Genomic DNA, 18717 nt, shown 5'->3' with positions numbered 1-18717 from the left:
GCACAGCACAGAAGGACCAGTCTGCAGAGTCCACAGACAAACCGCACAGGAAAGGGAGACAGAGAGACCGATAGTTTGTGACAGATGCAGCCACCACAGAAAGCAGAGGCAGGAACTGCAAGTATCAAAAGGGATATGAAAATGAAAGACATTTGAATCTTCAAACAATTAGTTTTATTAATATTTGGCTTAATGTGCTAATAGTTGACACTAGTAACACCAGCAGTTAGGATACATTTATTTCAAGAATTTAGTTGTTTTTTTAAGTACCGGTACTAGCCATCGGTAAAGAGAGTTTAGCTGTTTCTCCACTTAAACATGACCTTGTTCGTCTGTTTATGTTTTGAGCTAGGTAGCTGTGGACGTTTTAACAGTTTGATATCAGTAAGATCTCCTTTGATAGAAGCATCTTTTTAAAGCTATTGCCAGCAGGAGGTTTAATGGATGGGCGATGTGAATGAACTAATGTAGAGTGAGGCAGTCTTGGATAAATGAATGAACGGATCAATGAATGGAGTGCTGATCATTGCGTATGCACAACTTGGATAGCGGAAGCAAGAGGGGATGAAAGGGGGGGTTGCATAATGCGATTAGTTTGCAGCCGAGGATGATCAAAATGCTGACCTCAAACATTGGATCACAATAGGGATGGATGCTTGAAGATTTGCTCAGACACTACTTACTGCTGATTCTCATCGCTACATCATTAATCAGTTTATGATGTGTATATTTTGTTTTAATTAAGCCTATTCTTATAAAAAGAAGTTGTAGTGCTGCTATTAAGTATTTTCTCATTTTAAGTGTATGAAATATAAACCAACATGCCATACTGGCATACATGCCAGACTGTTTTAAAATCATCATTTAATTAAAAATTCTTTTTTACATTCTCAAATGTAATAATTTGAATGTCTTAACATAAACAAACACACAAACATTCTCTCTCCATATTGAGAGGGTCTTTTATACCTGTTTCTTTCTACTGTAGGAACCTTTCAACTGTTGGCCCAGTTTTCTTTCAACTACTGTCAGGATCCATTGAGAGTGGCAGCTCTGTTCTTTCTTGTAAAGGCATCTGAGTACAAGTGGAAATCTAGAATCTATGTTTACATGTGGCAACACAGAGATTAGACCAGAGAGGCTGAGTGTTGTTGACTTCCTGTGGTACAGAGGGCTGTTTGGAGTAGGCTTTGGGATGATCAGCGTAGGCATGCCTGAGTGTAGGTGGGTATGGTTGGTTTAGGCAAACCAATGTGCAAAGTGGTAGCACTTACTTGCACCGAGGTCTGCAAATCTGCACTACTTGCTTGCAGTTATATTTTTATAAATTAAATAAAAGGTCAAATTTAATCAAATAATAAAATATTCATATGGCAGGAGTTCCATTGAAATTTAGATTTGGTCATGAGTAGAAGCAAGAGGATAAGGCCAATGCCTGAGGGACTGTGGAACAAGTAGAACAATATTCTTTAAGCTTCACATAGATTTGGGGTTCCTGAATGGGTAAAAAAAATCCTATCACTGTAATGTTTTTAATATTGATCAATGGTATTTATTGTTATGTATTATTATGTATGTTTTTTTTTTTTTTTTTATAGTAGCAGTAAGTAACATTTTTATCTTAGTGCACCCTCCTTGGGATTTAATCTAAGTATTTAGGAGACAACTGAGAGGTCTGTCATCTCTTCTCACTGACACTAGCCTAAAAAAAACCCCACCTTTTAAATTTCTATTCCACTTACCTCGTAGCCTGGGTAGCCATACTGACTTACATAGGGCATCAGGTATTCTAATAAGGCTCAATACCATCCAGTCTAAAGCAGAAGGGACCAATCACATCGTGGGAGGCAGGCCCATAATGCACCAGTACTTTCCGTAACCATAATAGTCAAGACTTCTACTGCAATCAAGTCATGTTTTAATGATGCAGTTTATTATGTTGGGAAAGAATGTTTATATTGTTAAAATGAGACCTTTTTTCCTTTTTTTTTTTATAAAGATGTATTTGTGTCACATATGTAGTCACATATGTAGTTCTAATTTGTAGAAAAGTAGCAATTTGTGGCAAAAAGGCTACCAACTAACTATATACACTCCAAAAAAATAAAGAGAGCATTCAAATAACACATCCTAGATATGAATGAATGAAATATTCTTATTGAATATATACTGTACTGTTCATTGATGCTAAAAACAAAATCATCAATGGAAATCAATTTTTTTCACCCAGTGGAGACCTGGATTTTGGAGTCCCACACAAACTTAAGATGGAAAATCACTCTACAGGTTAATCTAACTTTGATGTAATGTCCTTAAAACAAGTGAAAATCATGCTTAGTATTGTGTATAGCTTCCATGTGCCTGTATGACCTCCCTACAATCCCTGGGCATGCTCCTGGTGGGGTGGCGGACGGTCTCCTGTGTGATCTCCTCACAGACCTGGACTAGAGCAAGCAACTTCTGGACATGATGTCCCAGATGTGCTTAATTAGATTCAGGTCAGGGGAACGGGCGGGCCAATGAAGGCCTTGAAGCCAATAGCTTCAAGGCCTTCATCTTGCAGGAACTGCTGACACACTCCAGCCACATGAGCTCTAGCATTGTCCTGCATTAGTGAGGAACCCAGGGCCAACTGCACCAGCATATTGTCTCACAAGGGGTCTGAGGACCTCATCTCGGTACCTAATGGCAGTCATGCCACATCTGGTCTGCGCATGGAGGGCTGTGTGGCCCTCCAAAGAAATCCCACTCCACACCATTGCTGATCCATTGCCAAACTAGTCATGCTGAAGGATGTTGCAGGCAGCAGATCCGTCTTCATGGTGTCTCCACAGTCTGTCCAGTCTGTCACATGTGCTCAGTGTGAACCTGCTTTCACCTGTAAAGAGCACACAGCGCCACTGGTGAATTTGTCAATCCTGGTGGTCTCTGGCAAATGCAAAGTGTCTTGCATGGTGTTGGGCTTTGAGCACAATTCTCATCTTTGGACATTGGTGGCCCTCATACCATCCTCATGGAGTCTGTTTCTAACAGTTTGTGAAGACATACACATTTGCGGCCTGCTGGAGGTCATTTTGAAGAGCTATAGCAATCGTCCTCCTGTTTCTCCTTGTACAAAGGTACAGTAAAGGTAGCAGTCCTGCTGCTGGGTTGTTGCCCTCCTGCGGCCACCCCCACATCTCCTGGTGTACTGGCCTGTGTCCTGGTAACTCCTCCAGCCTCAGGACACTATGTACCTTTATGCTACATGGTGATTTTATTGAGACTGCTATGCACAGTTGCAAATGTAGCTTATCTGCCACCTTTGCCAAAGACTTGGTAGATTTGGTCATGTAAATTACTTGATTTCTTCTTGGTCTTGTTGATCAAATGAATAGTATTTTTGTTTGTTGTTTTTTAACTACCGTATTTTCACGACCATAAGGCGCACCGTACTAAAAGGCGCAGTCTCACTTATGTGTGCCATTACTGTATTTAACACACACGTAAGGCGTGTATTTATTTCAGAGTATTAATCAAACCCATCAAAGTCATCATCCTCTGTTTCTGAATTAAACAGCTGCGCTAAATCAAACATGCTAATTTCCCCTTCTTCGCTGTCAGAGTCACTTTCCGTGCCGGGCGGCTCCTCGTAAATGATGCAACAATCCATCTGCAAACTGTGGCGTAACTTGCCCGGCGCTGTCTTCCACTTTTCGTGAAACTGTGGTCTCCGTCGGTCATCCATCGGTCCCACGCCGCTCGCAGCCTTACTTTGAACGGCCGGTTCACACCGATGTCGAGCGGTTGAAGTTCCTTTGTCAGACCTCCCGGAATAACAGCAAGCACAGAGTTCATTTGTTTCACCTTGTTTTTCACATCGGCTGTGAGATGGGCACACATTGAGTCACAGATAAAGAGCGATGGTGATGCGTGGAAAAAAACACCTGGTCTCCTTACATACACCTCCCTCAGCCACTCTTTCTTCATCTCCTCATCCATCCAGCCCTTTTTATTTACCTTAATAACGACTCCAGCTAGAAAAGTCTCTTTAGGCAAAGTCATTCTCTTAAAAATCACCATAGGAGGCAGTTTCTGTCCATTTGCGTGGCAGCCAAGCACAACAGTAAACAACGCCTTTTCATACCCCGTTGTGTGTATCTCTACCGTGCACGCCCACACTTCCCCCTTTAACGTTCTCATGGTGGTCTCAACAACGTCCACAGTAACAACACACATAGGGCGCACCGCACTATAGGGCGCGCCGCACATTTTGAGGGGAAAAAAACGATGTTTATTTGTGCCTTATGGTCGTGAAAATACGGTATGTTTTTCACCTAGATGGGCCAGCTATGACACTTGAGTGTTCTCACTGAGCCATTCAAACCTCAGGCCTTGTGTTCTGCTGGTACCACTATAGTGGCACCTTCAGTGCTTCAATATCACATTTTCTGGGATGGTAAGACCTCACAACCAATGCTAATACCCCAGCAACCCAGCATGCATGCAGCAGTAATCAAAAGTTTGCCTTTACTTTATTTGAAGAAATGAACAATCAGCTCAGACACTTGGGACATGACTTTCAGATCCAAAAGAGAACAAACAACCAACATGATTAAACATTGTTTGCACCTTAGACACACTGTGTCAGTATGAGCTAAGGCAGCAAATGTATATTTACTTTAATATTTAAATGTTTATTTATTATTTAATATTTATGTTTTACTTAGTAAAACATGGGTTACATGTGCACACAAAAGCACAAAGCTGTGTTCTACTCTAGAGAATGACGGGGCAGTAAACTTTTTTTTGGGGCGGGTGCAATTCAACATTAAAACATTCATCTTGATCCATTGTAACTTTTTGTCTCTGTGTATCATTTGTGAAATTTAAACCTACATAGCATGTACTATTTAAACTCTCTTTTTAAGGTATTAGGGGTAATTTCTTCCTAAGATACACCATGAGTCGAGTGTTACCACAGTGGTTACACATTTACTAGAGGGATATTCTGTTGTCAGACCTGTACTGAAAACATCCAGGTTCCCAGACGCACATTAAAACACTTTTTAGCACAAGTTACTTTTTCACTTCTATGATGCATATTAACAGAAACCTAGAATAAAGTATTCTAAAACCAGCAGGAGTTGTACTGGCTGACATCACTACACCATTTCTATTCAGCTTTATTAATTGATGTCTTTGTGAACTTTAAAGACTTCACAGAAGCATGAGGCACATACACACCTTTTGATGACCACACTCCAGCACACAGTGGTAGTACTGATCCAGCCAGCTCTAATAGACACAAGTACATCTCACAGGGAGTAAGCATGTAGTGCCTTAGTGACATCAAAGAGCCTAAGTCTAGGCCCTAAATACTAATCTGCACTTCTCATTTTACTTTGCAGGACTCAGCATCTTAGCTGTACATAAACATCTACTTAGGACCTCTTACTGTTAGCTCAGTGTGCTTTTCTTTCACTTGGCTTAATAGTTGAGCTGCGAGAGGAAAATCATGGTGGTCAGGTTAAAGGGACAGTCTTTCTATTTATATCTTCCCACCTGTAATCTGTCTCTGACGGGATTAACCAAACCACTAGCTTTAGTCTGCCTTGCTACACAGACGGAAACAATGAAAATGTTGGTCCTGCGCCATTTGACTTATACAAAATCCCTTTGGTTTACTTATAGCATCACAGCTAGTGTCCAATAAATATCCAGTTATATTGAATCAACGGTAAATTCATTGATCATTTCAATACATTCTAATACATTAGAAAAGTGTAGTCATATCAATATTAATTCAGTTACAATCCACTCTGATCTTAATTATAGAACAATATTCAAACAATTTAGCTCATATAGCACCAGTTCACAACACACATCATCTCAGGGCACTTTACAGAGAACATAAGTCAGATTGGGTAAAAGTTTCTATCAAGAAAAAAATGGTTGATTGTATCCAGTCATTGACTTCAAACACACGCTCCTCCTGGATAGGTTTGCAGCAACGATTGTCTCTTGCATTTTCTTTTTGACTCTTCAGCAATCCCTCACACTGAATATCCATGCTGAGACAGTGGAGAGGAAACACTCCTTTTTAACAGGAAGAAACCTCCAGCAGAACCAGGCTCAGTGTGAGCAGCTTTTTGCAGAGGCAGACTGGCATTTAAGAAGATTAGGGGTGTAAATCACATCCATCATGGCGATTCGATTCAGTATCGATTTCCTGACCCAACGATTCGATTATTTTCGATACTCAAGAATACACCACGATTCGATTCGATTCGATTCGATTAATTTTTTTTATTATTATTATTATTTTTTTTTTTACACCTTACAGGCTAAACAAAGTTTCAAGTTTGAAATAAATGAATGAAAGCTGTAATATCATTATGCATTTTCTCTAGAAACAACAGCAAATAACAGAAGTAGAAAAGTTGCATCAAAAAATACTGCAAAAATACTGCACAATATCAGCGTAATGAGTTCAATGCAATACCTCGGCTCTAGAGAAACTGTCCAACATATTTTTTTAGAATGTAATAAATATACTCAGGAAAGAGAGATGTTGCTTAGAGAGTTAGACAGGAATAAAAATAAACTAGATATAAGGGAATTGTTTCAAAGGTCATCTGGGGATGTAGTTTTTGGGAGTATTTTTAATTTTCTAAGAAGAACGGGTATTTTAGGGAGAATATAATAGTTTGTCTGGTCCATACTCCATTCTGGAAGGTGGCGGTAATGCACCTATAAGTTGTTTGCCAACCGCCATTAAAAAAAAGAAGAAGGCTCCAGAGTGTCGTTGTCACCGCCCCCTTGAGAGACCCTCCGCTGCACCTCTCCCAGATTGTAGCTGACCGCAAACAGTGCACCAGACAGGAGGCCGGCTTGTTTTGTTTTTATGACCGAAATTGCGGAAAACAATTCGTGAAGTTTGACCCGCTAGAAGAGCGAGGTGCGCGAGAACGCTGGGAGCCTTTTTCCAGCTGAATCTCCGCTCTTTTTGGTCCTCATGTCCCTCCGTCGTCGGACTAAACTCGTCCCCACTTCCTCACCGCCTCGGCCGTATCTAGACCCACAGCGTGTAGCTCAGACCACGCTTCAATACTGAGCATAATTTAAAAAATGTCTGTGTGAAGCTTGCTGCAACAAACTGCTGTAAGAGTATAACCAGGAAGCGCGGTAGGAGGGCAAAATAGGTTTAGCGGCACCGCAGCACGGGAGGGAGAATTACGCCCAGGAGCAAATGGATAAAAATAGACCGGAGGGAAAAAAAAACATGAATCGATTATCTTGCGGACGTGTCGATGCATCGGATCGTCGGCTTTTGGATCGATGCATCGATACAAAACGATTATTATTTACACCCCTAAAGAAAATAGACACAAAAACAAATTGTTAACTAGCTCCACAGGAAAGACAGCCAAACAGATCTACTCCAAGCCAGTTCTCATAGGACGTGTTTTCATTAATCTTTGTCACTACCCAATCCGTCCCGGAAGCAAATCCATACCATCAGCTCATTGCGCATGCAACCAGATACACATCCAGGTTTCCATAAATAATGCAATTGGTACTAAAATTATTTATTTCTATCATTATCTTGCTAAGTAATGCTAATACATCTTTAAAAAATGTTTTATGACTTTTCAGAGACAATTTTAATGCTTATTACATTTCCTCCGTTAAACTGCTTGTCTGACGTCATAATCAGGCATGCTCAGAGCACTCCAGTAAAATATGGTTAAACCATCATTATCTGCATGTTAGTTGTTTATTTATTTTGGTTACACACTATATACCGTATTTTTGACACGAGAGGAAAACATAAATCTCAGAAAGACTAGGTTTATTTTTAAATACAAAGCTGAAAAGTTAGCTCCTGGAAGTAGCATAGGAGCCTATTTCCGGTACAGACGAGTGATAAAGCAGCAAAGTTTGAAGGTATTTATTTATTTTCTCATGAAATGTATTTTTAACCTTTGACCTCTTGGTATATTTCGACCCAACAACTCGCAACGCATGAAAATAACAACGGTTAAGCTTTTACATCGTTGGAAAGCTTCGATGCTCCTCAATTCAACCATCAAGTTCATTTTATGGACACAATGAGCGCCAAAGCACAATTAACACAGATATAGCAGCATGGTCAAATATATATAAATATGAAAATGCAGCTTAGACTTAGCATCTTACTACTTAGACTTCCTAAAATGTTAGCCTTCAATGCTTTTTTTCATCACCTTCCTGCCTACAAAACAAAAGCATTTATGAATGTTAGGATTTGACTGAGGGACAGCCCTCAAAGTATCACGAGCGTTCCTTGCCGGTCAGCCAATTATAAACGAATAATTCCACATTATATATAGAATCCTGCTGTTATAGGTTAAAGCCACGTGCCCTGTTTGGCTTTGTAGCCAATGAAATACGGTTTCAAACAAGGGTAAACATGGCTAATTTTAATAAAGTAGAGCTGTATTATCAGCTGGCGCAACAGTGAGAGACACTCACCAGTCAGTCATCAGATGAAAATGATAAGAAGTGGAAAAATATTTGCGTCAAAAAGGTTTTGTGGCCATCAAAATGCTTCAGTGTGATTCCTGGGTTAAATTCTTTGTGTAAAAGCAATAAGCATGTGATACAATGACACATGCCTATCGTCAAGTATGTCTTTGATACAGCGATTCAAAAAATACCTATTATTTTCGAGAACTTTGACTCATGTTTGAACTGATGCAGTTTAGACTGTCTTTTAGTCACACTATTTTCATTTATATTTTTAGAAACCAGAAGGTGTAAGCTTTCAAATGATGTATCACACATGTAATTTGGCCGTACAGTTCCTTAGTTATTTGCTTTTCCATTTGGGTATGCAAAAATGCAAGGGTTACTTAAAAATAGGTGGATGTTATTAACACATTACAGTTTAATAGTGACAACCTTTTTTTGCTCATTTTTAAGTGTTGCATTAGAAGAAAACAAACTTATTTTAAATAGGTTCTGATGTGGTGAATATTTACCCAACATAACTGATTAGCTGCTGGCACCCTGAATAGAGCATTAGAATCACACGTCTCCTTTAAAAATGTCTCAGTTTGGCATTGACCATAACTAATACTAGGTGTCATGATAAAGTAAATAAAACTTTCCTGATTTCAAAACATAATTGAAACCTCAGTTCATCACTGATCTGTGGTCCTCACTAGTTTGCTAACTCTACTTTTTTTCCTACAGCAAAGCGTCATGTTAACGTATCACAATGTTACGCTTTGCATCGCCTCGTTAATCCTCTTCAGTGGATGGATGTTTAATTGGCATTTCCTTTTATTTATTTTTATTTTATTTTTTTTAAGAATTTTCTCAAAACCCACATCACATTTGAATGGAAACATGGTTATTATGATCAAAGCATGCTTGTTTATTAATAATTGCAACAACAAAAAAACACACACAATTGGATCAAGTCATTGATTTTGCAGGAGTCTTTCTCCTGTGGAAGCATGCAATGAGGGTGATGAGGAACGACTCTGTTTGCAAAGTAAGAACCTCTAGGCTATTGAATACATGAAGGGTGCTATTCTAAAGAAACAATATGCAAACATGGTTTAACTTAACATGAACATGATTGTCTGTAGGTTTCATACATTGGTTGGTGGGCAGGAGGTAGAAGAGTGACTGAACAGAGATCAAGTATTTCATCCTCTTTTCCTCCTCCACCTCTCGTTGCCAATTTGCAGTCATTAATTAGCTGTCCATGATAAAATTCCCCATTCCCAGTCTGACACTGGTGTGGAGGCGCGGACGGCGGTGGTAATCATGTCAGCGAGGCTTGGCTCAGGGTTCTGAGGGGGCTAAATGGCCCCCATATGGTCCACTGGCTGGGGCCCACTTCTTAGCATGCTTTCATTAAGCTAGCGCTCAATAAACCGAGGTAAAGAGAAGTGAGCTCACACACACACACACACACACCCCCCTACACACAAACATACAGTCGGTAAGAGTTGAATCAAAGCATTTACCAGGGCACAAAGGGACAGGAGCACAAGGAGTTGGTGTTTGTTTTTGTCTGCGTGTGGGGTGTGTGTGTGTCTATGTTTTCGAAGGCTGATGCTCTATGATTGTTGGCTTGCCATCTGTCATTAAGCGAAGAATGTTATGTGTGTGTGTGTGTGTGTGTGTGTGTTAAAGACGAAAGATGAGACGGAAACGAAATAAAGAAACGGTGAGAGGTGCAGATGTCTCCCAGCAGAGTGGCTGGAAGAGGGGGTTCAACAGCAGCCTGCTGCATGGGATAGAGGTTGTGGTAAAGAAGAAGCGAAGGAACATCTGCCATATTCAGATATCGCTCTTTGATTTCAACATGTTATAATATCTTGAGTTTTAACAGACCTTTGAATCGTTTCTAGTGACAGTAAGCTTTACACAAATATTTCAGTAATTCACAAATATTGCAGAAGATCGAAGCACTGTGATGCTAAGTAGGCCTGAAACAATTGGATTAATCGTATAACCGAATCGATTATTGAAATAATTGTCAACTAATTTAGTAATCGATTAATCGTTAACTGGAGCATAGAGACTCTAAAACAAGCATTTAGCTGACAGAGAACCTACTTAGAGCAGTAATTATACCAAAATTGTAGAAAAAACAAGTAAACATTTTACATTTAAGACAGAAATTGTTTTTGTCTGTCAATATGCTCTTTCCAGAGCTTCTCAAGTTCAAAAGTTTTAGTTTTACCTGGTTTAATTTAGCAAAAAGCCTTCTTTAAGGAACCTTTGGCTGTCTGTTTAAATTATCGAGAGATGAATTGATTTGCAAAATATGCATTAGTTGCAGTGCAAATGTGAAGGTTTCAATGTATCTTTGCTTTTATCATAAACCTTTTAAATGAAAGGAAAGGAGCCTTAAATGTTTTCTTTTAACTGCACCTAAAAGGAAAAAGAAAGTAGTGAGCTGAAAACCAAACCCTTTAATTCTAACAAAGTGTGCTTTGAGATGACAAGCTATCTAACAGGAAGATGTCGTTATGATTGAACCCAGTTAGTGGTCCAGTTATGACAATTTTCTTTCAAGCATTTTTTTTCATTAAGATAATCATAATAGGGTTTGAGAAAACATCGCATTAACTTTCTTAAAGTGGACTTTATTGTAGCAAGAAGCACGTTTAGATATGAAGATTTTCCTTTAAACCCATCACTGACCTGATTGTTGCAGGCAGACTGTAGTCAGCAGAATCTCATGAAGTCTTATGGACAGCTTTGAGTCTGCCTTTGAGTTTAGCAATCAGAAATATTTTTAAACAGCTGAATATTATTTTTCTGTCACTCTGGAACAAAAATATTGTAGTTCTCTTGAACCCAGCTAAGAAGCAACAGGTGGGGGAAGGGTGAGGACCGACATCCTTTAGCTTTTATAAAGCTATACAAAATCACCAGTATGAATGGTGCAACCTGCTACTTATTAAAACTTGGATGTATTTTGATACTGGTCTCCAACTCTTACCTGTTTGATAAAACGAAAATACTCGACTGTTGAATATTTTAGAATAGGACAGAAAACCCATTTATTGTCCCACAATGGGAATATTTTTGGTGTTACAGCAGCAAAAGCTTATAGATAAAAATGAACACATAAATGTTGTCCTTAAAAAAGGGTATAAGAATAACAATAGTAAAGAGTTAAAAAATAAATAAAAAGTACTGTACTGTAAAGTGTTTTAACAATATAAATATAGAAACTACATCATTCATGTAGGGTTGTTCTATGATTATAAACTTTTACTGATTAACATTCCAGGTTTTATGCACTTTTATGTGTTTTGTTTTTTAACTAATATTTATAAAATGTTATAGTAGAGGAGTTTTATAAACTTTGTAATATAATTGTCATAGATTTGTACAGAATTATGTTGTGGGTAATCTTAGCTGTCTTTCTTAGGCTTTTATTTTGTTTATATCAATATAGAAGGGATATTGTATCTTCTGAACTTGGGAAATCTTGTTATATATGTTTTGGGCATATTGTCAAGCAGTAATTTAACATTCACGGCCATAATAAGAGGAAAAATTTAGTGGGAATGTGAGCTATATCAGACCCACCTATCAAAATTGATGTTTTTCTTGTCTGTTGGTTTGAACAAAAGTTAAGGAAGTTGAGAATATTGCAACGCCGCCTTCTTCAGGCATTTTCTGGATAGATGGAGCAGAAGCAGGTGGGGAGACCAACCAGGACAGAGAGGAGAACAGAGCAGCAGTTAGTGAGGTGGAGAGCACTTACTGTTGGCCCTTCAGTTCAACACATGAATGAAACCTCTGAATGAGGCACGACTGGCTGGTGCGTGCATCAGCTAGGCGGGGGGGGACACGGGGGCGGTGCACTTGACAATTCTTTGGGTATGGCACTTGATTATTTACTCTTACCCCCCTGGACTTGCCGGTTGTGCTCAATGATATTTTTTGTGTGAGTATATTTATTTATTTGGTGTGAAAGTCTAGGCAGAGGGAGAAGCATGCAGCCCTAAGCCTTTTATGTTGCTCTTGAAAAGTACGAAAGCTTTACAAAAGACCGGAGGGGGTCTTATTTTGTCCACACAAGCACATGCAGACACTCGCAAGACCAGCTGCTGTCCGCAGCCCCAGCCCAGCGATTCTGAATTAATAATACAGGGCCACTCTGGAATAATGGTGACTTACACACACAAGCACAAAGCTTTGCACCTGTTCACCACTGCTTAACTGGAAAGGGTTGGGCTCCACAGACACAGACACACACACCCACATCCACCCAGCCGCCCCGTGTTGCTCGTCTGTTGTAGGCAATAGTTAGACAGCTGTGTCTGTCAGCCTGACCTTCCCCTTCTTTTTCTTATGTCACTTCTTCTCATTGACTGATTTGTCCAGCTGCGCTACTCGGGCCCTCTGATTGGTCGGTTCCACATCAAATGAAGCAAAGACAGAGAATGAGCATTTGAATATGAATGTAAGAACCTCAATGAAATGTGTGACGGTGATCGTTTATGAATAAAACACCAAATCAGACATTCATTTTTTTTTTGCATGTTAGCAATAATATACATACTTCAACAGCAGCAGCTTCATACATTTTCCAAAACTTTGAGCAAATATTTTTGGAGTCAAGCTGGATTTTAAAGCAATTGTTGTAAAAGGGAAAAGCAGATGTCTTTGGCAGGAGCCGATTTTGTTTCAACAGGTCTGTTTGCAAATGATGCTGGGGATTTATATTAGCCAATAAATCTGCACGTGAGGCATTTCACATAAATAAACTGTTTAATGTAGACATCAATGATGTGAAATGAAAGAAAAAAAATCAATGCCGCCAAGATTCAAAGCCCTCCAAAAGAGAAGGGAGGGAAAAATAAGGAGGCAATAAACCAGCAATCAATGCAATTTGATTAGCCAGCTCATTGGCTGCGTGTGCCTTCCCTAATCGCATTGGATTCGCTGCATTTTAAAGACAAGCAGCATGACATCCTTAATGTTATCGTGTGTTAAAATGCAAGAGCTTTTTTGTTCTGCTTTGCTAAGATTGTATTTTTACCTTCTTGATACATTAGTAGACGTCCAAAAAGATCAGTCTGTTTTTTTTTCTTCCAACCTTGTTTGTTTGAGTGGGTGGTTTGATGGATGTGTGTATGTCAGGGAAATACACCGTCTGACTGAGCTGTGTTTAATATTCCTGATAGGATTAACCAGAGATGAAAACCTCAGTTTCCCTTTTCGATAGTATAATATAGTATAAGCCTTTCAGTCGGCAGTATGTTCTCTTCAACGCTTTCAATCTTTGTATTTTGTATAACAAACTGATCAAAGCATCCCTTTTTTTCTAGTTATTTAGTCATGTTTTCAGAATCTCTGAATGATATGTGAGAAAACTGTCTGCAGAGAGTTGCCACAGTTTTGTAATGTGTGAAAAGGAGGGCTTGTTGTGAGCATGAAGCGAGCAGGAGGTCATGCAGGGCCCAGATGGGAGTCCTGGTTTCCTGTCCTTGTTCTGGTTTACAGGACAGCGCTGCACAAACAGCGAAGCTCTGGTCAGAAAACAGGGAAGCAGCGCAGAGCAATCATCATACAGAATAAATTGCATCTGGTCAATTTGAATGATTTTCTATTTTCTGGTCAAAGCGATGATATAACAATCAAAACAAAGTGGTTAATTGCTCTTAACTTGCCTAGAAATGTAGCCAACTTGGATTTCTTCTGAACAGCGCAGCATCAGAGCAGACAGGAATTATTTATATAGTATAGAGGATGTGACCTGATGCTGTTTGCACGAGAATGATGACTGTAATACGAGGTTGTGCAAATATGATAAACATAATCAGTTGACATGTCAACCTGGGTTAAGCTTAGATATATTAGTGATGAGCATGAGAGGTGCAGCAAACACTCCTAAAACAGCGTTATTGTTTCATCTCATCAGAATGTAGATCTTCACCATTTAAGATCGGATTATCAGCAGGGAAGAATCTGTCCTAAATCCAGTATGCTTCAGGAACAGGTTAAACCCTTGAAGGGATAAAACAGAACAGCATTGCTGTATGAAGTACAGATTTCCTCCTACTGTTTTCCTTTCTCTCGCAGCTTGGGAAAAAATGTGATTAGAGTCATGAAGAGTGATGGCTAACATTGAAGTTGCCTTGACTAGGTGACCTTCATGTACTGTTTATCTAGGTATCTAAAGCCTCCCGTCTGGAACAGGTGTCATTGAGCTATAGTCCTTGATCTAAGAGGCTAACATTATAACAGTACAGTCAAGCTTTGGTTTTTTATAGGAAGATAACTCGTTCTTCTCTAGCTGCTCTTGATGTCTGCATCCAGAAATTCCCAAATGCACCCAAACTGAGCATCACTCAGGGACAGAAATGTTTCATTCATTGTGGACAAATGCATCCTTACGGTGAGGGGGATTAGGATGAGAGTCATGTTGGCTGCAGCCTTTCTGTCACTCACTCAGCCTCTGTGTCAGCAGCATCACAGCTGCAGCTAACTTGGTCCAAGGAGCCACCACCATCTACTGGACTGAAGAGGTACTGCAGCAGAAAATAATAATTACTGAGTAAATGACAGGAGACCAAGTCAAAGATTTTTTTCCACATAGGGGAGAGAGTAGGGTGACGTGTTGGTGGTGATGTGATGGGAGTGTTTTGTTTTTTAAAAACGTGTGTAATGTTTCCGGATTGTGTGTTGGTATGAGGGTAAGCGTGAGGAGCTCCTCCTCCTGTACCAGCTGGGGGTAGCCTGTATGCACCAAGCACAGACTACCAGGAGACTCTGGCTGTGTGCAGCTGGCCTCCTAGTGCCCCCCCTCCAGGGATCACAGTACTCCCATGGGTTTTCCCTCAATCTGGCCATGCTGTCCTCTCCCCTCTCTCCTTTACCAATCAGAGCATTTCCAGCTTACAGTAAGGCCTCTTTTGCATGTTTTTCTAAGAATAAGCTTATATCTTCATCAACTTCCATTCAACCTTCTTTTTTTATCTATTTCTAATCTGATGCAACCAGATGCTTCATCAAAGCTTTAAACGAGGCAGAAATCTGACTAAAAGTGAATTATATGCCTTTTTATGCATGTGCAAAAACACGATTTACTATTTCAGAGCAGGCGGCTCCCGTTTTATACTGCTAGGGATTGGGATTGTATTTAAAGCATTAAAATACACACACACATATACACACATGCAAACAAGCTGGAGTCCAGTCCCACTGTAATAATGAGACTAATGCACTTTAAGTGGATTGGCTTGGAGGAGGCTGGATTCGCCTTAAGTTGTCTGAGCAGACTGGAGTTAAAAACTGCTGGGGATGGGGGTCACGCACGCAGGCAGCCATTAGCTGCTAAACGCACCCATTCCCTGTGGAGCTGCAAACAGAAAGCTGCTCTGTCACATTTTATTCTCTCTGTAATGTTTTCAAGTTTTTGAAAAGCCATCAAATTCCTGTCTAGCATCATGAAAGTTTTGCTTGTACCTGCTTCTGGTCCTCATGGACAAATTACAGGGCAGATGACTTCATCTAACGTCTTCTACATGATGCTAATATTAGTAAATACTAAACAAGGGAAATAAATCGTAGTAAAATCATCAACCTTTATGTGATTAAAGCCATGTTAAATGGTAGAATTGTCCACCCATCTTCCACTCTGCTTTTTACAGTAGCTATCACATAGGTGATCAATAAGTGAAAGATATTTACAACATACAACCCGTCTATTAGGACATCATAAGGAATTTTCTTCTTCATAATGGAACCCACTTAAGTTTAGTTTTATTTATTTATTTTTTTTTCCTAATCTGACTTAAAACATGAATTTTAATAGAACATATAATATTTTGCTAAAAGTATTTGCTCACCGGTCCAGATTACTGGAATCAGTTGTTCGAATCACTTCAATGTCCACACGTGTATAAAATCAAGCACCTTTTTATGAAGACTATTTCTGAAAACATTTGTAATGTGTTTACTCTCAGGAGCTCAGTGAATTCCAGGGCGAAACTGTGATCGGATTCCACCTGTGCAACAAATACAGTTGTGAAAATTCCTCACTCCTACATATTCCTCAGGCAATTGCCAGCTGTATCCTAAAAACACGGAAGTGGTTTGGAACAACAGCAACTCAACCGCAAAGTGGTAGGCCACGTAAACTCTCTGCAGAGTCAATCACTACACTCTACACTAGACTAACTTCATGTGGCCTTCAGATTAACTTAGGGTTGTAAAGCAGGCCGCCACTGGACTCCAGAGCAGTGGAAACATGTTCTCAGGAGTGATGATTCCCGTTTCTCCATCCGGAAATCTGAATGACAAATCTGGGTTTGTCGGTTGCTAGGACAACAGTACTTGTCTGATTGCATTGTGCTAAGTGTAAAGTTTTGTGGAGGGGGGATTATGGTGTGGGTGGTTTTAAGGAGCTGGGCTTGGCCCCTTCGTTTCAATGAAAGGACCTCCGAATGCTTCAGCACATCAAGACATGTTGGACAATTCCAGCTCCCAGCTTTGTTGGGAACAGTTTGGAGCTGACCCCTTCCTCCTCCATCATGACTGCACACCAGAGTACAAAGCAAACTTCATAAAGGCATGAATGGAGTCTGGTATGGATGAACGTGACTTGCCTGCACAGAGCCGTGATCCCAACAGGATAGAACACCTTTGGGATGAATTAGAGCAGAGACTGAGAGCCTGGCCTTCTCGTCCGACATCAGTGTGTTACCTCATAAATCCTTTTCTGGAAGAATGATTAAGCATCAGCATAAACACACTCCTAAACCTTGTAGACAGCGAAGTTGGAGCTGTTCTCACTGCAAAGGGTGGACCAATAACATATTGAACCTATGGATTAAGAATGGGATTTCACTTCAGCTATGTGAGTCAAGGCAGATGAGCAAATACTTTGGCGACATAGTGCATTTAGAAACACTGTATTGTTCCTTGTCCTTATATGCAGTTTAGTTCATCCTCAGAGCTGCTCTTCGATTTCCAAAGCAAAGCACATGCCAGCTGATCATCAGTTTATCAGGTGCTTTTATTGGTAGTATATATGGGTATTAATCACTTCTTTCATTTTTCTTTGGTTTTTGCATTTTTGAAAGTATGAAAGTGTTACAAAAAGTAAGAAAGGTTCATCTCAGGTTGCATTTTTCTAGTAGGAAGGGATGTGTTTAGACACTAATATGTACAGCTGATTGAAATGGGGTATAAATGTGGATTTGTGTAGCACTCTTGTGTGCAGTTTGTGTCTGCTGTTGTTTCCACGGGTTTGGCCACTCTACGCATTGGAACATGGCAGGGATTTCCATCCAGCCTTTTCTCCTCCTCTGCCTGCCTCTGTACTCCGCCACTAACCAGCTTCCAGAGCGCCAGTCACACAGCCCTGTCTATTGCACCATCTGCATATCAGCTCTTGCCTCGGCCAAAGCATTAAATTAAATCCCTGTTTGGGTTGATTAACAAATGGCTGGTGAGCTCACATAGTTACGGAGTTATTTATTTCATTGTCATTATGGCTTTTTCCTACTTTTGTCCACCGTGTTCGGCAAGAATCACATCAAACAAGGAGAATATAGGTTTAGCTGATGTCCGGAAGGAGTTTGTGTAAAACAAGAGTATATTGGAGGAAGATTAAACTTTACAGAAGTTTGTAGGTCTCATTCTCAATGTGCTGGCTGAAGTTCAGCCCTGCCATGTGTACCTGTCTGTTTTTTGTCCTCTATGCATTTCAATCTCACCATCTCCACTCTGCCTCGAAGTGAACAGCTAATGGGTCTGCTAATTGAGTGACAGTTAGCGAGCGCATTGTTCTAATTCCAATCAGAAACCTTGGAACAGACGCAGTCACAGCTGATTCATCTCTGCCTCTTACTGCTTAATCCACAAGCTGCAACTGGAAGATGTGCCAGCAAGATTTATTTCTCCTAGAAATCTGAAATGACTTCTAAAAAGCCTGGCTCACTTTTGAGCTCTTAGTTTGTGCCTCCGGTACACTTACACCTTAAAGTGAGGAGTTCCTCTCTTTTGCTCGTTTTACACCACATGTACTTCTTTTATTTTTTTATATTATTTAGTTTTTTTTTTTAATCTCTGTTATTGTTTTATCTTAAATATAAAACACTAAATATAAAAGTCAGCTTTTAGGTTCTTACATTTTTGCTAATTTGTGCCTCCATCATTAGCATTCACCATATTTTACCCTAACCTTTCCATAAATGATTATAT

The 18717-nt window shown here is 39.8% G+C and overlaps 1 protein-coding gene across 5 annotated transcripts in view; it reads left to right on the top strand.

Annotated features, from left to right (window-relative positions):
* Positions 1 to 18717, top strand: part of LOC107099926 (RAC-gamma serine/threonine-protein kinase) — a 76897-nt gene that overhangs the window by 17813 nt on the left and 40367 nt on the right. Inside the window, exons 1-2 of one of the 5 annotated variants that reach the window (XM_015398244.1) lie at positions 6776 to 6781; positions 17619 to 17623. The exons of the other annotated variants lie outside the window; for them this stretch is intronic. The gene's annotated coding sequence lies outside the window, so the exon portion shown is untranslated. Of the gene's footprint in view, positions 1 to 6775; positions 6782 to 17618; positions 17624 to 18717 lie in introns of those variants that run through there. 5 annotated transcript variants of the gene reach the window in all.

This window comes from Cyprinodon variegatus, unplaced genomic scaffold (genome assembly GCF_000732505.1).
Source record: "Cyprinodon variegatus isolate N-32 unplaced genomic scaffold, C_variegatus-1.0 Scaffold919, whole genome shotgun sequence".
In the NCBI taxonomy this organism is placed as follows: Eukaryota; Metazoa; Chordata; class Actinopteri; order Cyprinodontiformes; family Cyprinodontidae; genus Cyprinodon; species Cyprinodon variegatus.
Note: the sequence above shows the minus strand (reverse complement) of the source record. Positions and strands in the feature narration are given on the sequence as shown.